Source organism: Microtus oregoni, unplaced genomic scaffold (assembly GCF_018167655.1).
Source record: "Microtus oregoni isolate MIOR12 unplaced genomic scaffold, Mior012 000002F_ref0000024, whole genome shotgun sequence".
Taxonomy (NCBI): domain Eukaryota; kingdom Metazoa; phylum Chordata; class Mammalia; order Rodentia; family Cricetidae; genus Microtus; species Microtus oregoni.
Genome location: NW_024543061.1, coordinates 35,912,652 through 35,937,961, shown reverse-complemented (window position 1 = coordinate 35,937,961; position 25,310 = coordinate 35,912,652).

Here is a 25,310-nt window from a genome sequence, read left to right as displayed (position 1 = left end):
GTTCTCCCATCTCTGAGGAGCTGACATCTGAGGAGATGGACAACTGCCCATCTGCAGAGAGAGAAACTCAGGTTTTCATGCCAATGAGATGAATCCATTTTATTCCCATGTAGTCATTGCTGAGGATCCTGCTGGAGCCATGGAACCATCCCATCATAGTTGCTTTTCTTGGTGGGACTTGGATGGTCCTTTGGAGTTTGCAAAGTCAAGTGCAGTCTCATTGTCATGTCTTGAGAAAGACCGACAGTCCTACATGTTACCTGCTCTGCAAAGTGCATGGAATCCTCAGGGAATGGGGAAAATCTACACAGGAAAGGTGTCGTTAGGATCTGTACCTACCTACCTACATGTCTAGACAACAAGCTAAATCTCTGGCACTGGGACTCAAGTCATTTTCTCTCACTCAGATAAAGACTAATTTTCAAACAGAGAGCTCCAGGCTCTTTTCCCCTTGAGTCCCCCATGCCATGTGTCCTCTGAAAATCTGATCCTGTGAGGGACACAAGAACAGGGTCCTTCACCATAAGCAGTGCTCTGCCTGTAGCCACATAACAACTGTGCATGAAAACAGAAAAATCAATCTGATGACAGGAACAGTCAAGTGCCCATCTCTTAAAGCACTCTCCATCCCTGCAGCAAAATGCCTCGGAAAATCAGCCTACAAAGAGAAACACAGAGTTGGGAGGCAGCCCAGTCAAACACTGGCTATGCAAGCATGAGGACTTGAGTTCAATCCCCGGAACATAGATTTTAAAAGCCAGGCACAGAAGCACACCATTGGAATCCCACCACTGAAGAAACAGATGAATCTCTGGGGCTCACTGGCCAGCCAGTCTGGACTAATTAGTGAGGTCCAAACCAAGGAGGGACCTTGTCCGGAAAACAAGATGACTGGCACCTGAGGACAGTCACCTGAGGTTGACCTCTGGCCTGCACCCAGAGAAACGCAATAAAGCCTTACTGTGACTTGCAGTTTTAGGGAGTCCAGCCTGTGGTCATGTGGGCAGGTTGCTTTGGACCTCTGCAGAGAAGGAGTGTGTGGCAGAGCCAAACCACCTATCTCATGGCCAGGAAGCAAAAGAGAACGGGGCAGGGCCACAGTCCCCGTTGAGGGTTTGTCTCCAGGAACCTACAGATCTCCTCTCAGGCACCATCTCCTACAAGAGTTCATAACCTCTCCCTTGTGCCACTCTGGGGACAAAGTGTTTAACACACAGCCCTCGGGGGAAACACGCAAGATGCAATTATAATATGAACTAAAGAGAACCTTAAGGAAAAGTTGGCATTACCCTTTTCCATCTGAGGTTCTACATCTGTCTATACAGATATACTAAAGCAGAAAAGGCTAGGGAGTCCACCCTGTGTCTCACCTCAGGATGGGCTAGCCTGGCCGACTGCCTTCAGTATATAGTTAGATTTTCCTGGGTGAGTAGCCCCATAGACAATGTGTGTGTAAGTTAGAAACTAGAAACCCCTCTTGATCCAAACTGTATCTTAAGGTCAAGCTGTCTATATGCTCATCTGCTAGGACATTTGTAGACCGAATGACACAATACGGGAGCAATACCAAGCGACCCAGTGTCTTTTTCCAGTTTTATTTATTTATTAGGGAGTTTTTATTACTTCTTTCATTTTTTTGAGATTACAGTACAGTTACAACATTTCCCCCTTCCCTTTCTTCCCTCCAAATCCTCCCATCCATACACACCTCCTTGCTGGCTTTTAAATCATGACATTGCGTTTGCATGTTTGTGTGTGTGTGTGTGTGTGTGTGTGAGAGAGAGAGAGAGAGAGAGAGAGAGAGAGAGAGAGAGAGACAGATAGATAGACAGAGACAGAGAGAGGGACAGAGACAGAGTCAGAGACAGAAAGAAGGGGGAGGGACGGAGGGACGGAGGGACAGAGGGAGGGAGGGAGGGAGGGAGGGAGGGAGGGAGGGAGGGACATCCTAAATTCTGTATAATGCTATTTGTAGATGTGTTTTCAGAGTTGAATATCTGGTATTGGATCACCCACCAGTGTACTCTTCCTTACAGAAGACCATTTCCCTCACTCTCAACATTCATTAGTTGCCTAATGAATGTAGGGTTGAGGCCCCATGGGCTTTCCCCTAGCTGCTTTGGCATCTCTGTCATGGCCATCCTTGTTTAGATCATGCTTATGCACTCACATTAATGAGATTTTATGGTTGTAACTTCTGAAGTTACTAAGAGACACAATCTCACAGAAAACTCTGATCCTTTGCCTCTTGCAATCTTTCCACCTCCTCTTCCACAATTAAACCTTGAGCCTTGAGTTCAGGGGTTGTTTTAGAGATGTACCCATTTCTATTAGGGCTGGGCGCCATCACTCTGTGTTTTTATTGGTTGTAGTTTTCTGTATTGATCTCGGTCTGTTGCAAAGAGAAGGTCTTTGGATAAAAGGTGAAAGCTGCATTTTTCTACTGTATAAGAACAAATAATTCAATGTAGTTAGGAATAGAGGTGATAAAATGGTGTTTGTACATTTTCCTCAAAGATCCATGACTTCACGGGGCCTGGGAACTTCATGGAAACCTGGGGGCTTGGTTTCCAGTTCCAGGCATGACTTCCTTTTTGTTGAGTGAGTCTTAAGAGCACTGAAGAGCTGCTAATCATCATCAAGGTATGCATGCCACCAGTGCACCTGTTGTGTGATTGTCATGCTGGTCATTGTTGTGGTTCATAGCTTCACAGGTTCACAGGACCATTGGTGGCTTGCTTCCCTCTAATACCACAGAGGCTAGTCCTTAGGGAGGGGGCATTTAGGTCAGTTCCAGCTGAGGGGCTTCAGGGCCCTGGGCCTGAAGTGCTTAGTGTCTTCAGCAACAGGGACTAATCTTCCACCTCAGGGGGATCACCAGGGGCAATAGCAATATCCTATAATGTTTTAGGGGGTCTCTTGGACAACACTGACCAACAATTCAAAAGAGGGCTTCTCATATCTGGCATTGGGTTTTTGATTGTTTGCTTTTTAGTTTTTAGGGCAATCTTTATCTCTTGGAGGGGATATTGTCATCCCAGATGGGAAAATTCTATTTAAATTATCTATGTATATTTATACACAGTCTTAATTGTATTATAGATTTTCTTTAGGTAGATAGTTAATAGTATGATTCCTCATGACTTTTTCAGACATCCTTACAGTTATTTTACCATCCTCTCTCCTTCTTCTAATTAGATTTCCCCCTATCCCATTTTCCCAACCAGATCACTTGTACCCTGAGACTTTCTTCTCTATTTCTCTCTTACTCCCCAAATCCGACAGTGGTTCTTTTTGACTTTCCTGGTGTTTGCAGTTAATCTAGGTTATGTACTCATTCGAAGATTTGGAGCAAGGAGCCTCCAGTGAAAAGAACATGTAACCTTTTTCTTCTGGCGCTGGGTTCGCTCACTCATTATAATCTTTTCTAGTTCCATCGTTTGCCTAAAAATTTCATTTTTTTTCTTTACAACTATATAGTATTAGTGTAGTGTACCTTAGTGTCGACGTACCACATTTTATTATCCATTCATTGATTGAAGGACTTTTAAGTTGTTTCAATTTTCTAACTATTAAGAATAGAGCTGCTCAAATGTGGTTCAACAAACATCTGTGGAGTAAGACCCCGAGTCCTTCGGGCATGTGCCAAGGAGTGGTGGAGCTGGTGTTGTGGTTTCTTGTATTCTCTTATGAAAACTTACTGAGTTCTCCCCTGTGCCAAACAAATTCCAAGTGCTGGGTACCACAGTTGTCCGTACTCACATGGAAACGTTTCCAGTCATCAAGACAGAAGACCCATTACAATTAAATATGGTTTCAAGTAATCACTACTGAAATGAAGGGGATACTAAGACTGCAAGGTTAGGGACTGGATAGCAACAGGGGAAGGGGGTGGCACCTTCTAGGTCACAGAGAACAATGGGTAGTGTGTCTAAGCCAGGTATGGAAGGCTACATATTCCCTTTCCTGAGACCCACGCAGGCTTCGAGTAAACCACAGTGGCACCTTCTCTGATAATAAAAGTTATCTTCATGGTCTACAATGACCCCTTGTTTTCAGACTCCTTGCTTTCAAGAGCCATAGGCTAGGACAATGGAGACCACAATGTGAGCTTCCCAGATAGACTAGATGCTTTCCACCACTTTCTCTGGGAGAGACCAAGAATAAGCCCACACATTTCCTGGCTGTCAATAGAAGGTACGCCTCCTTGGACACATTCTTCTCCATAAAGACCTGCGTATATTTGTATTAACAAACGACTAGTCAAAGCACAGCCCCTGACTTCACACAGGTTTTCATCTTCAGAGAAACAGAGGTCGGCAGGAAATCAGAGCCATCTACATCCCAACTATTTCTAATGTCCTCTGCCCAGCTCTGTGAGGCAAGATCTGAGGCAAACCTCCTGTGCAGCCCCTAGAGTCTTTTCAAAGGCTCGTGAGGTCATTTTACTTCCTGTATTGTCCTCCCTGGAGTGACATTGACTTTTTGCTCCTGTTCCTGAGCCTGCAGGTGCTCCCCTCTCCTCAGGGCAGTCAGTAACTCTGCGCTGAGATCAGGCAGCTGCATGAGTCCCAGGGTACAGCGTCCTTCCTTCATCATGACATCCCGCCCTCCTCTGATCTGGACCCGCCCAGATCACACTGTGGCTGGATCAAACACCAGAGCCCAACCCTGTGCCTTTTCTGCAAACATAACCTTGTCATTACACCAACCCTGTTCAAGGCCATGCATGGATGCAGTGCCAGAACAGCTGGTCCACGAAGGACACTCAGTCAATCTGCTGTGTCAGAAAGTCAGAAGCGAAGGCATTAGCTTGATGGGGTTCCGGTAAGAGCCAATCTGTTATACTTTTAGCTGAATTTGCTCTCGTCATGTATCTAAGCACAGAACGCATTGTCTCCTCAGGTTACAAGATCCCACAGAGTAAACAGTCACCATAACGGAAATGTCTGCTTTTGCTCCACGGCCCCTGCCTTCTCTCCAAAGGGACCCTGGGAAGCAGCTTAGGGCAAGTGCAATAGAAACAGTACCAAGATAGTGTTTTCTATTTCCATCCATTTGTATGCAAAATTCAAGAAGTCCTTGTTTTTTACTGCTGAGTAATACTCTAATATGTATATATTCCATACTTTCTTCATCCATTCTTCCGTTGAAGGGCATCTAGGTTGTTTCCAGGTTCTGGCTATTACAAACAATGCTGCCATGAACATAGTTGAGCATATACTTTTGTTGTATGATAGGGCCTCTCTTGGGTATATTCCCAAGAGTGGTATTGCTGGATCCAGGGGTAGGTTGATTCCGAATTTCCTGATGAGGGAGGGGGACTTGATCGGGGGAGGGGGAGGGAAATGGGAAGCGGTTGCAGGGAGGAGGCAGAAATCCTTAATAAATAAATAAATTTAAAAAAAAAGAAACAGTACCAAGAAAAAAGAAGCATGACCAAGAAATAAAACAACAGAGAAAGATGTGCTACCTGCAGCAGGTAGCAGGAAGAGTTCTTTCCAAAGTTATGCCTTCTTCAAAGGAATCATGGGGCTTGGGGGACATATACACAGTCACGTGGGAAAGCACTTCAGGTGCCGACTAGTTCCTGAGCACGCTTAATGAAGGACTACATTTCTGAGCATGCTCAGCCTAAGGTCATAGTTCGAGATGGAAAGATGGCAGACACTTGTTATGTATGTTTAGCTCAAGGATGTGGTATAAATGTTTGGACGTTTAAAATGGCAGACAGGAATGCTTTGAGGCATGCTCAGTTTGTATCACAAAGGTGGTGGACAGGGATGCCTCTGAGCGTGTTTAGTTTACTTCAAAAACTATCAGTTTGATGTTTCCCAGAAAGAGCTGGCCCAGTGAAGCTGAGCAATGCTGGAGAGTGTGATGTCCTCCACCCTCATCCCCAGGCCAAAGAGATGTCAGGGTGAGGAACGGGCAGCTGCCTTTAACCAAGGAACATGTTTGCCATGTGCGTAATCTATAAAGAGGTCTGGGGATGACCCCACAGCCTCTCATCCCCCTTCCCTTCCTACCCCATCACCTCACTGGCTTCATCCAGAAGCCAGAGGTGCAGGAACCTGTCCAGGTGATCCACCCAGGCTAGAGGGTGCAAGAACCTGTCATGGTGATCCACCCAGGCCATCACATTTCATCTGAAGGAAGTGCTTCATGCAGAAAGAGGCAAGTTGTTTGCATGCTTCAGCAGAAAGTTTAGACAGCAGTGTTAGGCTGGGAACACATGAGAAATGGCGGAGAGGTTTCTTTTCCATAGCAGAAGGCAGTTCAAGCTCACCAGCGCCATGCTTCCAATGAATACGCAAGAAACAAGTAGATCAGTATGAAGCTTGGTGAAAAACGGAAGAGTAGAGAAGGCACAGGTTGGGGAGATAAAATGGTTCACGAGTCCCACCCGTGTCATTACACTCACCGCAGAGCCTGTCACAGCCCAGCTCCCGTCACCAATGGGTCCTGTAGTCACAACCTGAGTGGTGGTCTTTTCCCTTTTCACCCCTTTGAAGAGTTACGTTGAGTTCGCTTGGCTCAATTTCCTGTACATCTCTCCAGCAAGTATAGACCTAGAAATATCGGAGCAGGGTTGTGAAAGAAACCTGAGTCCCATCCAGAGAAGCCATGTTAAAAACTCATGCATGTGGCCCACACCTTTGGTCCCAGCACTCAGGAAGCAGAGGCAGCAGAAGCTCTGAGTTAATAAAGACTACCCTGGTCTACACAGTGAGCTTCAGGATAGCAGGGCTACATTTTGAGACCCTGTCTCAAAAACAAAAAAAAATACCAGCATGTGCTTATAATCCCAGCACTAGGTGGGTTGGGAAGGGGAAAAGAAGACAGGTGGATTCCTGGAGTCACTGGTCACTAGCCAGCCAGTCTAGCTGAATTTGAGGGTCCCAGGCTAATGAGAAACCTTGTCTGAAAAAAAAACTGGGAAGGAGATGGCTTTTTGAGCCATCATACATGCACATACGTCAACATCAACCCACACACACACTTAACATGACACATGCAGCCGGGCGGTGGTGGCGCACGCCTTTAATCCCAGCACTCGGGAGGCAGAGGCAGGCGGATCTCTGTGAGTTCGAGACCAGCCTGGTCTACAAGAGCTAGTTCCAGGACAGGCTCCAAAACCACAGAGAAACCCTGTCTCGAAAAACCAAAAAAAAAAAAAAAAAAACATGACACATGCAAAGAAATTTTTAATTGTCACTCTGCCCTGTGCTGAATAGACTCAAGTGCAATCACAGCCTTGCACAAGAGGCATTTGTTAATATTTATATTAAATATAAATATGTTTTAATTTACACCTATTAAAATTCACTTTTTGACTGTTTCCATAACCACCATGTAGACACCAATCAGTTCATTGACTCCAAAACTTTCCTTATGCTGACCCTTTGCTGACGGAACCTCCTCATGCCCTCCTAACCCATGGAAACCACTGACAGAATTATGCCTCCTCCAAAACATCATATAAATAGAATTATACTATGGATATAGCCTTTTGAGTTTCAGTTCGCCACAATAGAAGTCAAAGAGCCCAGAGGAGTTTAGAAACATGCCCAAGATCACAACACGAGAAAAGCTGATCGAAATGTGAGTGCAAGCCCAATTCCCAGGCTTAGCCTACCGCCGGGGCCTCAGCTGTGATTCTGCCGCACCTCGGTTTCTCCAACACCTTTGTGAAGATGTTCAAAGGGGCTACTGCAGCACAAACGCACAAGAACTTTGAAAAGTGTAAAGCTGTTTGTGTAGGACATACTTGGCTTATCGTCCCCATCAGTCTTTGTCCCTTGCTAGGCATTTTGCAGGAAGGTGATGAGGCCTGGAATCACCCTCCCTAAAGTCAGTCATGACCTTCAAACTAGATATTATCATCTGCGTAGAGAAAGACACACACACACACATATGCATGCACAGACACACACAGACACCTACACACATCAGCTTTAATGTGAGAAGGCTATCATGATGCCAAAGGACCTGCCTGGCCAGGAAACACCAAAGCACCATTTTTCACAAGAGGCAACGTCATATATTTATTTAATGGACTCTGGGGCTTGGTCATCTGAAGGGACTTCGCTTTTCTCGAGACATGAAAGTGACTGCTATAAGGTCAAATCTGATTCTGTTCTCATGTCACAAGAAGTCAACACCATCTGCTGGCCTGATGGCTTGGCAGTAGCTCTCCCAGCGGCTCCTGCCAGAGGTTTTGAAATGTTTGCTCTTGTCTGCATTTAGACGTCGGGATATTTAGAGACCGGGTGCAACCCCACATAGCACATCCCCCTCCTGATGAAAAGAAAGCTGCAAAGTTCTGGAAACCTCTTAAATGTAACTTTGTTACCTTCCTCCATCACCTCCATCACTGTGTCTCTTAAACGTCATCAAAACCAAACATCTGTTTCATTCCATGGCTGCCCTGTGCCCTGCAGTCTCAGAAATGGGCCCAGCAAACCTCTATGTCTATGCTGCCGAAGGGAATTCAAATTCAAGCTAGAGCTTAGGGAGAGTAGTGTGCATGTGAGGCCCTGCAGTCTCAGAAATGGGCCCAGCAAACCTCTATGTCTATGCTGCTGAAGGGAATTCAAATTCAAGCTAGAGCTTAGGGAGAGAGGTGCGCATGTGAGGGGGTGCGTACATGTGTTCATAAATGTGGAGGTCAAGGATCAACCTCGGTTATTACTCAGGAATACACCTTTGTTTTGTTTGTTTGGTGCTTTTGTTTTGAGGTGGTGTCTCTTCTTGACCTGGAGCTGACTAACTTAGCTCTGCCGTTGACCTGTGCACTTCAGGGACCCTCCTGCCTCCTCCATCTCCGCACTGGGGCTGCAAACACACAGCAGCGCCTGGCCTTTCTCATGGGAGTTCTGAGGCACAGACTCAGGTCTTCGAGCTTCAGCAGCAAGCCCTTCGTCTCCTGAGCTAGCTTTCCAGCGCCACAGCTGTAAATCTTCATTTCTTAGTCATACTTTTCAGAAAGCAGAAGAAACAATTGAATTGCATTTTACTAGTGGACTTGTAGTCAAAACAGTATACCCCAGGCATATCATCTGAATACAGTTACTGAGATGATTTTCTTCTTCTTTTTTTCTTCATATACTAAGTTTTCAGAATCTAGTAGCTGTTTTACACTGATAGCCCATCTCAACTTGAAACAGCCACATTTCAAGCTTCATGTGACACAGGACTAGTGACGAGGGCTGGACAATGATGTCAAGAGCAGAGGCAAGTCTAGATCTCAGCCAGACTCATATAGTGATGTGGTTTTGACGCATTATTTACAGTCTCTGATCTTTGATTTCCTACTCTGAACAATGGCAAGGATGCTCACAGAGAGACTGTATGTACACAATAGCAAGGATGCTCACAGAGAGACTGTATGTAGACAATAGCAAGGATGCTCACAGAGAGACTGTATGTAGACAATAGCAAGGATGCTCACAGAAAGACTGTATGTAGACAATGGCAAGGATGCTCACAGACCAACTAGACAGTTAAAGCACAATAGGTGAGAGTTATTAGAAGCATCTTAATAACTGCCTTCACTGGTGTCATCTCAGCTTCTACCACCACCATCAAAAACACCCAAGCACCCATCTACTCCTGATTTTTTCATGGAAGTGGGAATCAGATTCACCACCTCCAAGCTACAAAAGAGTTGGGACACTACCAAAAAAATAAGTCAAATTTTATACATTTAAATTGTTAAGCAAATGTTTAAAAAGTTATTTCTTTCTGGTAATCCCTCTAGCAGTAGCCAGGAGGCTGAGACATTGCGAGTCTTTTCTCTGGACTGTGGAGATGGAAGTGAAGAGAAGCTGTGGAAGCTGCAGTTCCTTCTCAGGGAGCCACTGGAGGCTGGGGGAGAACACTGGCCTCTTTTGATGTGTGTTGATTGACTTCAGGGTGCGCATCTGGCTTCTCATGTTTTTCTTTCTCTGGGATGCGTTCCTTAGCCCACAAGATCACGTAATAAGGCCTCATCTTGAAGCCATCACTGCCATTCAGCTACCAGACGTTCTGCTTGGCTCAGTGGAAGGCACAGTGCGGGTAGGGGCCTGCTGAACATCAAAACAAATGTGGTTCCTTCTGGGACATTGGGGTAGAGTTCGATAAAATGTGTGGTGTTTATAAAAAGACATGTTAGCTGAGGGAGGACACTGAGAAGTGGGAAGGAACCTTGAAGAGAGCTGCAGAGGAGCTGGGTGGCTCCAGCCTTGAATGAGGAGACAGAAGACCGAGCTGTATAGAATGTCCGTCTCACTACAATGGAGCTGTGTCCTGACACACCTATCAAGAGTGGGAAATGCATTAAGCGTTCCTGGACTACCAAACATCCTAGCTTAGTGTCTAGTCCATGGGAGAGGTCTCAGTGAAATGACTATTGCTCTTGTATCATCATAAAGTTGAAAACACTTTGAGTAAAACCATCACAAAGTAGGATTATGTATATATGAGGCAGGAGATGAAAGAAGCCTTCAGTAGAAGGTAGCACAGTGTGGAGGAAGGAGCAAGGGGAGCCAGTACCCCACTCACTCTAACCTCTTCAGACAGTGCCCCTGCTGGCCCTCACTGGAATGCGAAGGGAAAGGAAGCCACTATGAACCATGCTCTAGCTATACAGACTGTAAAGAAGTGTGGAAAGTGGCTGGTTCACGGAGGAACAAGTGAAAAGGCCACTAGATCCCCGAACCATCCCTGAATGAGTGCACAGCTTCTGTAAGTGGACGGTGTCTCAGAAGATAGATAACACATCCCAGGACCTTCACGCTCTACCCTCATAAACCATCAAACTCTCTTCCTTCCCAAAACCTAGTGGCAGTGTGTCTGGTGTTGTCTGGTGTCCAAGGCAAAGAGTGTGTTTTACACAAACTGAGGTTCTGGCCAAAGTCCCTTACCTTCTGGAGCTGATGTGTTTTCTGGTGGTGATGGTGGTGGTTTATGTTGTATGTATGTGTGTGCTGGGAGATGTTTGCTTGTTTGTTTGTTTGTTTGTTTTGCTTTGTTTGACTCTGCTAGATTTGTTTTAAGTCTTTAAGGTAAGGAAAAGATTAAATAAAAAAAAATGAGATTCTCCCAAGCCAATCCCAACACTTGGAAGGCAGAGGCAGGTAGATCTCAGTGAGTTCAAGGCTAGCTTAAAATCATAGTCATAGATAAAATCAAGGTCAGCCAGGGCTGCAAAATAAGAAACTGCCTCAAACAAAATAATTTCAGAGTTTGTTTTTAAAAATAATTTAAAGGATTATGATAAAATTACTCTAATTTCTTTTTAGCGGGAAACAGAACCATATTTTATATATATAACACGGGTTTTAATTTTATATTTATCATATATAAAATAAATAATGGATATATGAATATATATCCATGTCTTATTATATATGTATAAAATAAATATGAAATAAATATCATATTTCATCAATTATCAAGGCAATTGACTGATTACCTGCTGGAGTTCTATATTTTATCCCCATTTTTGAATTACTGAGTGTGGCATATTTGTTAAAATACAAAGGGTGAAATGTTTATGCAACAAAATATTTGACTTTCACCATCTTTTGTTCTTCCCATAAAAAGTCCATCCTCCAAGTAAAGTCCATTCTTTAAATATCCATCCACCGAACTCTCAGTCACAAGCAGACTCATTTGTGATCATTTGCAGCCAATGAAAACTATGCTGCTCTCTAGGAGCTGGCTCACCTCACAGACACAGACTCTTTGTAGAGGCCCTGCCCCCAGCAGGGTTATAATCGTGTCTCCAACGCATGCCCCCCAGTGCCCTGTGAGTTACGCTTACTTCAGTACTGGCTGGTCCTTAAGAAAAAGAATACAAAAAGCATGCTTTATTATGGCATTTTAAAAGCAAGATCTGTTTTTGCGTTTTTTTCTTCCCCATTTCCCCTACCTTCCTCATATCTTCCCAGTGCTCTCATAAGCCCTTATTTTAAAACATGGAAAGTTAAGATTTGCATGGGTGAGAAAACGTGTTTTCTGTTGGTTTGTTTGCCTATTTTTTTGTCATCTGGGTTAACTCACCTCACTTATTATAAAATACATTTTCATTCCATCCATTTTCCTGGAGATTCCATCATTTCATTGTTCCTAGCATCTGAGTAACAGTCCGTTGTGTGCAGACACCACATTCCCGCTGTCCATTTTTCTGCTGACAGACACCGTTCCATTTCCTGGGGACCGTGAAGAATGCGATAAACATGGGCACTCAGGCAATCCTGTGGTAGGATACAGAGTTGTTCATGCACATGCCTAAGAGTAATACATGCTTGAGTCCTAGTGCTGGGGAGGCAGAGACAGGGGGTTCCCTGGGGGTGCTAGCCAGCCAACCTAGCCTGCCAATGAGCTCCTGGGTCAGCGAGAGACCCATCAAAAGATGAGATGAGAGGAACAGAGGAGGACACACAACATTGACCCATATCCTCACATGCATGCCCGTAATACACACACATACTCGTGCGCGCACACACACACACATACACACGAACGCACACACACGAACACGTGCACTATTAAAAATACAAAATAAATGGCAAAGAAAAGGTGACCAGGGACTAATAATCCTGCCATCGCTTCATCGCTTTGCGTTCCTTTATGACCTAGTCACAATCAGCAGTTCCAGGGGGCAGAGCTAAGGAAAGCCAGTGTGACTAAACAAAGACAGGTGGGGGTCTGAGTTTCCTGAACGGCAGGATCAAAAGGAGACCTGCGACCCAGGAGAATCACGGGCATTCAAGAGGGCACGTCCTTCTCTCTGCGTGAAATCTGAAGAAGAATGCGTTTTGTTTAAACGTGTTGAGCAAGATGGACAGTGTCTCCCAGAGCTGTGCTGCAAATGATAGCAAAGCAAGCTCTAGGTTTTACTGTTTCTTTTCTCAACCTTGGATGACAACCAAAGTCTGTGTTTAATCACTGCCCTGGGTGTATTTCAACTAAGAGTTAAAGTAATGTCACCCAAATATATCATTTTTAAAAGTCACTTTGAGAATCTGACGTAAGTTATAAGTTTTTTTGCTAACTGCCCATGTCGTGATGAAAAAAAAAAACAGTAATAAATGTACAAGTATTATGTTCTTGCAACAAAAGACAACTTTAACAACCCTACTTTTGACCAGTATGTCTCGAAGTATAATCTAAAAGACTTTATACTTGGTGCTAAAGTGAATTTTAAACACTTGTTTTGAGCTGGATGTGGTAGTGCAAGCTCGCAATTCAGAGCTGGAGGCAGAAGGATCAGGAATTCAAGACCAGCCTCAGTGACACAGTGTGTTCAAGGCCAGCATGGGCTATGTGAGATTCAGTGTCAAAATAACCTTTAATCCCAGCACTCGGGAGGCAGAGGCAGGCGGATCTCTGTGAGTTCGAGACCAGCCTGGTCTACAAGAGCTAGTTCCAGGACAAGCTCCAAAACCACAGAGAAACCCTGTCTCGAAAAAACAAAAAACAAAACAAAACAAAAAAAAAAAACAAGAGAAAACTAAATATAGCTTTGAAGTTCCCGGTTCAAGCACAATAGAGACTGCACACTCAGTCCTGGATCTCCCACTGCGCACAACTATAAAACCTGAACAGAATGAATAAGCAGTTAACAGGGCACCTAAGCAGCAAACAGTAGTATAAGCGCTAGAGGGGAAAGACTAGAATTTGAATAGTCACCAAACAGATGGTGAGTTTATCACTTCCCTGGAGTTCCCTGCCCTGAACACACCATTACCCAAAAGGCAAACACAAGCCCTACCATACAGAAAGTGGCCCAGAGAAGTCGTCCATTGTTAGCTTGAGAAGAGAGGATGGAGCATTCCTTACATGCAGAGGCAGATGGGAAATGCCAGTTTCTTCTCCTCCCACCCATTCTCTTGGCTCCCTTTTCTCTTGAGCATTCCAGTGGGTGCAATGGCAGCAGTTGCATTGGGGCTTGCAAGGGCTAACACAGGTAAAGATAAGGTTCCAAGGAGACAGTCTCTCCTTCTTTTTATTCTTTCCCTGGTTTTTTGAGCTTGACAGTCGTAGGGATACAAGGTGGGGAAAACAATCAAAGCCCAAAAGAGAAACTCAAAAAAAACAAGAAACTGCACACCCGGGAGACGGCAGAGGTCACTACAAGAAAGCAGCCCTGCCTATCATTCCCCCAAATCTTCTCACGTGAGTCTCATCCTAATCAGTAAACCAAAGACTTAAAGAAGAACTGAACCGTGGTCCAGGTTTCCCAGTAGCCACCGTGCGGCACACTTGAGGGTCAGGTCTGAGTAACACTGAATAGGCTTTGAAAAGTAAAATTACATCACAATGGGTGCCCACAGGAAACAGGTGGTAGATTGTTGTCTCAGTTTAACCAGACCAGAAGTTTAACTGATTTGATCACCTTCTACAACAAGAAAAAGAACACTTCCAGTTAGATTTGTAATATTAAAAATATGCTCTGAATTACTGGTCACACAAGGGTTGAGAAAAAGATTCCAAATGGCACAGAAAGAGAAATCAAAGACCAACACTGTAATTGCACAGATACTCGTATTATCTGAGAATGATTTTAAAGGAGCCAGAAGCAAGTTCTCCAACAAGCACGCTTAAAATAAATGAAAAGACCTTGACAAGGAAATGAATGACATAGAAATATGGAAATGTCTGAACTGCTAAAACAAAAAATTCATTGAGAGCAAAGCAAAGCAGAGGTGACATTCATCAACTGTGCTGATATTTTGTTTGTGCTCTAACAAACAAAGCTTGCCTGAAAATCAGAGTGCAGAGCTAGCCACTAGTTAACCATAGAGATCTGGAGGTCTGTACAGACAGACCAGAAATGATATGGCTGGGCAGAGGGAGGAATATAAAATGGGAGGAAACAGGAGCTCGGTCCTTTTTCAGCTGAGGAGTTAGCAAGGTAAGAGTAGACTGTGGTTTGCTCCTTTGTCTCTCTGACCTATCTGCATTTACTCTGATATCTGGCTCTGGGCTTTTAGTATTAAGACCAATTAGAACTCATGAAACAACTAAATAAACCCAAAGATAAATCAGTAGAAATTAATATCAGAATTGAAGAGGAGAAAATGTCAAACGATACTAATGGTAATGAACAGTGCGGAAAACTCTGGGCTACATGAAGCACCAACACAAGCTCTCACAGCTGTATCATCAGAGTTCCAGAGGATGAGAAAAAAATATGAGGAAAAATGTAGCTGTGAATTCCCCAAGTTAAAAGATATTTATGTATGAGTTCAAGAAGATTGAGAAAACACAAGCTGGAAAAGCAGTGGCAGCTCAAATGTCACCAAACCACTGAACTAAAGAATGAAAATGTCTTAAAAGCAGCCAGAAAAAAAAAAAAAACAAACCATCAGACATTGTCTAGAGGGAAGTAGTGAGGCCCGTGAGTGTAGATTTCCTGAATGCATGTCGTGGATGCCAGGAGAAAGCCATACACACTAGAGAGAGCTGGCCAGTGAGACCTTCAATAGTGAAGATGGAATTAAGATGCTTTCAGTGAAGGAGGGCTGAGAGGATTCATTGCCAACAGAGTTGCTCTAGAGAAACACATGGTCATAGATAAAGGGATCCTACTGGAAAAGGATCAACCAGTCAGATGCAATAATAATCTTAAATATTTTAACCCCACAATATAGTATCAGAATGCATGCACTAACACTTACCAAACTGCAAAGATGAATAGAAAAATTCAAAATTGTGATTAAAGTCATCAGCATACCTCTCTTGGTAGTAAATAGGTCAGGCAAACAGAAAACTCAGCCTGGGTAGAGTAGAACTTAACGACACCCTTAACCAACTGGATCTAATTGATTTTTTCTAAGACATCCCATCAAGTACATCTAAATACACATCCCTTTCAAGTGCACATGGGACATTCACCAAGGCAGACTGTGTCGCAGGTCATAAGTCAACAGAACCAAGTGTGAAAGAGTCCAAGTGGGAAGCATGTCCTTAGCCAGTGCCCATAATAAACTAGGAAGGCTACCAGGAGACAGGGTCTCTCAGCACTTCAGAATTAAACAGTCCCTTTCCATAATACACAGCTGAAAGGGAGTCTAGCAGGAAGTTAGAAAAATAACTTTAGCTAGAAGAAAAAATAGAACAAAAATATTAAAACAAGTTTATGGGATACAACTAGAGAAAGAAGAATGGTCTCTATTAATGAAGCTTCAATTTTAATAAACTGAAAAAAGCAAGATAAATCCAAAAAGAAAAAAAATGAAGAAAATGACAAAGACAAGGACAAAAGTTAATAAATTAAAAACAGAAGAGAAAAGCAACATGAACAAAAGCTGATTCTTTCTTATGAGCAAAGAAGTTAATTTGGCTGAAATACTAAGAAACAAAAAAGAGGAGAAATTAGCAGTAGCAGGAATAAGTTGAACAGACCCCAGTGCTGAGCCCTTTACAGACACTAACTGTGCAGAAGGGAAATCGTGACAGCAGCAAAGACAATACAGATGTTAGTTCACCCACTAATATCAGGATAAAAAAAGGAATGGACCAACCAACCCCTCAAAGACTACAAGCTACCAAAGCTCACAGCCATCAGAACAGATAAAACCCCAAAGGCACTTATTTGTAGTTTTAATATTTTGGAAGAACGACCAGTCCCAGACAGCTTGACTTGAGATTTTTGACCCAACATTTTCTGTGCTTCAACTGCTGGTGGTGGTAGTGGTGGTAGCACCAATTCTATATTATCTCCTTCAGAAAGTAGAAGAGCAGAGAGTAAAGAGCATTTCCTCATTTAGTCAGCATTAGCCTCATACTAAAATCAAACAAAATTCTAAACCCAGAAACCTACAGGTTAATATCAAAAACATACATGCATACATCCTCAAATAAATAGTAGCCAAAATCCAACATCAGACAGAATGGTAGTATGACATGCCCAGGTAAGATTTCTCTTAGGAATGTTACGTTGGTTCAATATTTGAAAATCAGTCAATATAATTGACCATAAGAAAAATCATATGGTCATTTTAATTTCAACAAAATAGTTCAACAATATAAGAACAGTTGAAGACAGGTGTACATGCCTGTAATCCCAAGACAAAGGCTGAGACAAGAGGATCTTTTCTATATAATGAGACCTTTTTCAATAAAAAATAACTATAGGCAACATTATGTAAGAGACTTTCCCTGGTGACCTAGGACAGAGTAAAGATATCCACGCATCACCTGCATTCAACATTGTGCTAAGTGGCTGTTTGAAAGGAGAAAACATAACTGTCACATTTATAGCTATACGACATTATTGTCATATAGAAAGCCCTAAGGAATCTGTGTAAGATTTTCTGGTATTAGTAAGTGAATTTAAAATGGTTACAGGATACAAGAACTTTTTAAAAGAAGACTACATATGGCACTGTAAAATGGCAAATTAAAAATTTTTAAATTCCATTTAAAATATTTTCAAACATAAATAACGCACATTGTTATTGTTTCCATGTGAAATGTCCCCACAGGCTTGTGTGTGGAACATTTGATTCGCATCTTGTGGTACTGTTTTGGCAGTTTCTGGAAACTTAGGAGACAGGATCTAACTGAAGAAAATAGGTTTCTGATGGAATGTCCTATATCTTATCCTGTCCCCTTTTCTAATTTTTTAAAGTCTTGTTTTGTTTTGTTTCCTGGATCCCATTAGGAGAACAGCCTCCTTTCCTGCCTGGTCTGTGACTGTAATGTTCTTCCTAAATCTGTGTAATCCATGAACTGAACCCTATTTGTCACCTAGGGCCATCTGAGGAGAAAGAATCTTCATTGAGAAAATGCTTTCATAGAACTGTCCTAAAAGCAGATCTGTAGGGAATTTTTTTGATTGATGATTGATGCTAAAGGACCCAACCAATGGTGGGTGGTGCCATCTCTGGCCAAGTGGTCCTGGGTTCTATAGCAAAGCAGACTGAACAAGTCAGAAGGAGCAAGTCAGTAAAGCAGCACCCCTCCATGGCCTCTGTATCAGCTCCTGTCTCCAGGTTCCTGTTTCATGAGGGCTTTTTTTTCCCTTACTTTATAGATGTCCACCTTCTCTTTGTTACCTCCCATGGCAGAGAGCAAAAAGAGAAGTGTATTACTTCTTCTTTTAATAAGGACACTAATACAGTCTGAGGGCTCCACCCTCCTGATCTAACTATCTCCCCAAGACTCTACCTACACATTCTATGACACTGGGAATTTAGCTTCAGCACTTCTGTGTATGAATGGATATAATTATAAATGAATGCATACAATGTGGTCACACACAAAGATTTGACATTTAAAAGTATCAAATCTTAACCAAACTCACATAGTATAAACAGTTCTTATCAAAATCTTAGCCCAGGTTTTATATAAATAAATAAGGACATTCAAATTTTATACACAAAGGCAAAGAAGCCAGAATAGCTACATTACTTTTGAGAGAGGCAAATGGGTAGGAAGAATCCGCAAGTCCAATTTCAAAACTTACATGGCTGTAGTAAGTAAGACTTTGTGGTACTGGCAGGTGGCTAGACACACAGACCAAGAAACAGGGTATAGAACCTAGAAAGAGAGCCCCATAAAATAGCCCAGGTGATTCTGACAGAGTAGGAAAACAATTGCAAGGAGAAAAGTAGCTATTTGTAATTGATTATGCTGAAAGATGAGAAATGCAAGGGGAAAATAACCTTAAATTGCACACAGTATCTAGAAAGTAGAGATGAATCATGAATTAAAATAAAGATATAGAACTATAAACTCATATTTTGAAAAACAGGGGAAATATCTTAGGGAAAGTGTCTTACTCATGGCAACAAAAGTTGTGATCCATAAACATGAAAATATTAATAGCAAGTTAGATTTCACCAAAATTAAAATGTTTGCTCTGCAAAATACTCCACAAAGGATGAAAAGATAAAGACTAAGAGAAAAGATTAGAAAAACATATATCCAACAAAGAACTAGCCTCTAGATGATAAAAAAAGAAAAACTTCTCAAACTCAGCAGTTAAAAAAAGCCAATAAGCCAATTAGAAAATAAAAAAGAAGACATAAACAATCCTTTTTCTCTAAAAAAAAGTTGTGTTGATGGCAAAGAAACACATGAAAGCACAGTCCCCATTACCAGCTGTGATGGAGATGCTGGTTAAAGCCATAGCGAGAAATCACTACAGACCCATCAGAACAACTAAAGCGGAGAACAGTGACTGTACCACAGGCCAGAGATGGGCAGAAACAGAATCACTGTTCATTGCCATTGAGACTGTAAGGCAGCAGAGACTCTGGTAGACCAGCTGGAACTCTCCCAGAAGAGAACATGCTGTTGTCATCGCATCACTGCATACCGTTGAGAACATGGTAGAAATGGTGAGTGGGTGATCGTGTGCCCAGGGTTAAGGCTAAGGAGCAGGTAGGAGAGAAGTGGACATGGCTTGGAGAATTCCCTACTTCTCTTTGGAGCAATGTTGGTATCAGGCTTGTGATATTGTAGCAAGGCTTACAGGGTTTTACCAGGCAGGACTGTGAGTAAAGAGTAGCCTGGGGTCCAGGGAGGTGGTTCAGTCAGTAGAGTGCTTGCCATGTGAGCATGAGAGCCTGAATTCGGATCCTCAGTGCCCACAGGGGCATGTTCCTACAATACCAGCTCTGCAGAAACAGAGACAGTAGGAGATATCATGGGATTCACTGGCCATCCGGTCTAGCAGTTGATGAGCTCCAGGGTCAGTGAGAGGCCCTGCCTCAAAAGTAGAGAAATGATGAAGAAGACACCTGATGCCAACCTCTGGCCTCTATGAGTACCCCAACATATCTGTACACACGCACACACAGACACATACAGACACACACGTGCGTGCGCAAGAGCCATAAAATACCTTAGACCTTTCTATACTCTTTCTTACAATGTCATGTGAATTAGTAATGATTTCAAAATAAGAGATTAATTTTTTTACAATACGTGTTATTTTTCTTTCTTTGGAGTCTTCTGCAAGAATGGCTTGTAATTCTATGAACGTTTATGTGACTGAACACTACTACTGAATGGTAGCCTACCGAATGAAGTCATCAGAGTTGCCAAAGCTTGATTTTCATCTAGGGACAGTGAAAGATGATTTTAGTCCTCAGTTTCCTGCTAGGCAAGCACCTGCCAGGCAACCTCTGATGTCTGGGGTGAACACATAGTACTGTGCTAAATTACTTAACTAGGTTTCCATGTCTCCCAGAAGTGCTCTATTCAACTGTATTTAAAATAGTCATGGCTTGGTCTCACAGCCATTACCTGAGTTTGTTGGGCTTGTTTCCTTACCTTTGTGTCGTATGGAAACTCCAGCTTGTGTTGCAGTATGCCTAGCCTACACACTTCCAACTGGGCTTGCTCAGGTCTTAGGTGTTGTGGTTTAAGTGAGTCATCCTCACCTGCTTTTCTAAGCAGATCCAGACACGATCCCCAAAGAGCCTGCCTGGATGCTGACTTTTCGTTGCTCACCCTGAAATCTGATTCCACCGGGTGGAGAGGAGCTATTGGGTAGAAAGTCTGGACGGTCTTTTGCTTTGCTAACTGACCACAGCGGAATAAAATCTGAAGATCTTGACCTTAGTTTCTCTATTTTAAATAATGCTTTTCCCTAGCTTAGCTCAATACCAGGAAGTCCAGACTGAGGTCGCCAGTAAGAGAAACTCTTTATTTTGGAACAAAAGGAGACCAGATACACGGAACGCCAGCTACACAAACAGCAATGTGCATGCTAATAACATTGATTCTGTCTTGCATTCATGTCTAGCCAGAGGGTCTTCTTATTTCAGCTCCAGGATGCATGGTTAAGAAGAATACATTTTCACTGCCCACAGAACAAAGTGGCCTCTGTCCACCTGCCGACGCCGTTCGCATTAGAGAAGGACTCTCTCGGGTTGCTTAGGAATGATGGAGAGTGTGTCCCTCATCCAAGAAATGAAATGATCCCTTCAGGTGAGTCCAGAGTCCGAATTCTCAAAGTAGGGATTTAGGAAAGCATTTGAGAGGATCAGGTTTAAGTCAAACAATCCTTTAAGAAGAAATTCCATTCAAGATCTCATTTTTAAAACAGGAAATTAAACGGTCTGTCTCAGAGTACCAGCACCCCTCCTCCAAACTGTTTGCTGCGTGAAACTCGCTGCGGGTCATCTTTGCATTGAAAAACCTTCCAGTTTGGTGCTGGTAACCACACAGCTCTTTTAAAGGGCAGCGCTCGGAATGTAAGCAAAATACACCATTTGTGGGCCTTCCCTGAGCTATGGCCACTTTCCTAAGCTTTGAGCATCCCTACTCCCGTGATATGAAGTCCTTTGTCAAAATCATAGGCTTATTCTCACTGGTCCTGTAGCAGTGAACAAGACCATATACAGAATCTGAGTTCTTTCAAGCCCCTGGTTGAGTTAACATCGTTATTTAAATTATTTGAGACGATTCAGAAAGCTAAGTTCATAAAGCCTTCATCGGTTGGTGTCCTTTTCGGGTATTATGTTTTTTATTATTTTTAAGCTTTCATTAAGTGACTATCGGTGGAACAGCCGACACTGTCTAAATGCAGCACGATGTGAAACCCCACCCAGTAAATACCTCCTTCAATTGCTTTCAGCGAAGCCTTCTCCACAACTGAATTACACATTGTTCTTTCCGAGCCCAAGAAGAAAGACTCAATACACATCCTCCAAAATTCTTGCCAGGGCAGAATGTTGGTGCAAACTCCTCTTGAAGCATTTAATAGTGAATGCTTAAAATTAATCTGATTTTGCTGGAATGTTCTTTCTGTGTGAAAAAAAAAAATGAGGGATTTACAGAAAAGTGTTCAACTCCGTCAGGACCTTCGCATGTTTTATTCAGAGAGATGCTTGGTGGAAGTGTTGGGACCTCTCCAGCACACTCAAGAAACAGTGAGGAGGCTGAAGGGGAAGGTGGCGAATGGTGAAAGCCGTGGGCAGAGCTGCAGGAGAAGAGGTTGGGGTAATGTGGAAGCAGACCTTGCTGAGCCTTGCAATCTTTGGAAGCCTCAGCACTCGACTGTGAATATAAAAGGGAGCCCAAAGCAGACACAGCAAGATATGGAACAGAACATGGAGTCGGTGTTCCCGGAACCGCAGAGCTCCAAATGGGAATCAGGGAAGGGACCAGATGCTGGGGAGTCAGCCAGCAGCCATGTGCACCACACACTCAGTCTTCCCACAGCGAATGACAGAAAGAAAAGAGACTATGGAAAGGATGATTTTGAAAGCAAGAACACACGTACGTCAGTAACACACACGGCACACAGGGTGAGAAGAGAATATTTGCATCTCCGATACCTGTCATGGCTACATGACAGAGTGAACAAGCAGAGACAGGAATGAAAGACCTACTGTTTCCATCAGAGTACCCATGGTTTTCAAGTGAGGGTCACCCTGAGGAGTTTCAACAGCTCAAGAATATGTGTCCTGAGCTCCACCTGTCCAGGACTTCAAGAAACAGTCAGACTTGGCAGTTAACTGTGTCTACAGTTCTTACATAAAATATGTTAAACATCTGTCCCTGATCATCCTAAACATCCCTGTCTTTATTGAATCTAAGACTGGCCCGCCAGCATAGAATTTAACAAGTGGGAGGGTTTTCCCATCCCATCTTAAGATTGCTACTTTGTTCTGAGAGTATCCTAATGCTGCAAAAGATGTGTCTAAGGTTCTGCTGGCCTCTGTAGCATAACTAAAAGGAAAATTTATAATAATTATTCTGTGTTTGCATAGGCAGGTATCATCAATTTAGGAGCCACATGAGATGGATTTGGACAAATTCCTATATGTCCACCCTTGTTTGCAGCTTATGTCTCGGCGATCATTCTTTTTGTCAGTCAGGGCAACATGAAATTTGCCTTCCTTTGAGAGAAGGAACTTGTGTTAGCATGAGTAACTGAGAGATGTGGGACTTCTACACAGGTGTCACTGACACCCCAGACAGCCCAGTAGGAAGGCTCTCTCAACAAGAGAGGAAAATGTTGCCTGTTCGATTGCCTGAGTCGGGTGCTGAATTGGGCTCCCTGCAAGCAGTTATCAACTGTCAACCCTGCACAGTTGTGTGACCCCCAGATAATGTGCTTAGTGTCTTCGAGCCTCCATTTCCCATCTGTAATATAGAACATCACAGGGTCATTATACGAATTAAATGAAGGTATTCTCTGAGAGTCTTGGAGCCTTCCTCTTCAGCAGTAATCGAATAGAACAGTGCTTGACCCCTATGACCCCGGCAGAGCCCTCAGAGGCCTCTGCCACCTTGTAACCCTGCCATGGCTCTGACAGCCATGTTCCCCTTGGCAGATGTATCCACCAAGACGCAGAGGCTGCCATCGACAGCCAGATCAATCCAGAGCCATATGCCTCCTACCTATCTGTCCACGTCTTGCTACTTCTCTCTTGAAGAACTTGGCCAAAGACCTCCTCCCCCAATCTCATGAGCAGGGGAGTACACTCAAAACTGATGAAACTGCAGCCTCGCTCAGATGGCTAATCTTCCCACAGGGCACCAAGAATCCAGACCGTGCCGCCTGGGAGAGCGGGCTGAACAGAAGGGAGCGTGTGCTGCGCTTGGAAAAGAGTGACCCAGTCGCTCCTGGAACTGTACAGACTGGACACTGACAGAAAGTGACCCCACTTGTGTGGCTTCACTGCGACTCATTACCCAAACTAGCTGGTGAAATCCATCATAGATCCGGGTGACCAGTGGCCAACTTACACATTATTGGAGCCCCTGAATCCGGCATGGAATGTCTCTTTGGCAGACACACCCTGGGACACAGGGATGATGAGAGCAAAGCCGACTTTCCCAGAGCCATGGAGTGACTTCACTGATGACATGCATGCATGCCAGGGCTGCCTTGACCTTTTCTGATTCACAGCAGAACATCTGCTTGAGTTCTGTAATTTGTACCATCCCTTCAAACAGAAAAAAAAAATGCAAACAGAAAAGTTAAGTGAGTTAGCGAGTACGCAGAACCACACAGGCATATCACAAGCACTAGACCTACTAGTAGTCCGTTCGTTTTCCAACTCAATAACCGTCACAACAAAGTTCTAAGAGAATGCTTTTATGTTCTCCACGTTATAGTTCAGAAGAAAGAGAGGATGAACGATGGCAGTAATGACTGTGATTATGCCAGTAGCTAACTAGCAAACTACAGGTTACTACTAACACTGACCAAGCACCTACAGATGGGTTGTTTGTTTGTTGTTGTTGTTGTTGTTGTTTTGATGTTTTTGGTTTTGGTTTTTGAAAACAGGGTTTTTCTATGTAACAGTTCTAGCTGTCCTGGAACTAGCTCTTGTTAGACCAGGCTGGCCTCGAACTCACAGAGATCCCCCTGCCTCTGCCTCCCAAGTGTTGGTTGGGATTAAAAGCATGTGCCACCACCACCTGACCAATGGGTTTTTTTAAATGCATCTTTTGCTTATGCCTATAATTCCAGCACTCAGGAGCCTGAGTCAGAAAAAGTGCCACAAGTTCAAAACCAATCTGGGCTACATGAGTTCCAGACCAACTTGGGCTACAGAGTGAGACCTTGTCTCAAAATGAATTGGTTATTACACATATTAATGCCACCTCAAGGACATGTATGGTACATTTTAAATAAGTCACACTTTTTTTTCAAATACTGTGCTTTTTCTCTAATTTTACTTTTGGTTCAGAAGTTATAGCTATTAAACCTTGGACTGTAAAAGTATTTCCTGGCATTGATGCCTAATTTAGGAAGTGGTTTGACAGTAGGAAGATACACAGTGCCCTCACCGGGACTTATGTAGGCAGGTGCTGTATACTGAAGCCAAGATTTTCTTCCTTAAGTGCCAAGGTTCAAAGCTCCCGAATACTAATGAAGGTATAGCTAGAATCAAGTTTCTTGCAACTCTCTATGATGGTGTAGTGAATCTCCTGGGTTGGTGTTGGCCTCATCCTTGACGGGTAGGGCCTCTCTTCAATCTTGTGATCCCCAGGCCTTTGTGCAGCCGTGTGCTTTTGTTGCATAGATAATTTAACCTGGGCTTCCAAAGCTACTCTTAACTATATTAACTGATAAGTTCAGCAAGGGAGAATTTGCAAATAAGTGGTGGGTGTGTTTGACCATCTTAGTGTTAGTATCCTACCCTAACCATAAACTATGCCAAAGTCTCCCGAGTTTGACTGCTGTGGGAACGCCTTCAGCCAATAGTCTCTGAGAGAGCATGCCCAAGACCTGGCACATTTGCGACTGTTGTCATTTCAGCTCTGTTCTTCCCATGTTTCCTCTACTTTGTTCTTCTCTTTCTTCCATCTGGTTAAGATCCTCAACTCTGATTTCCAAA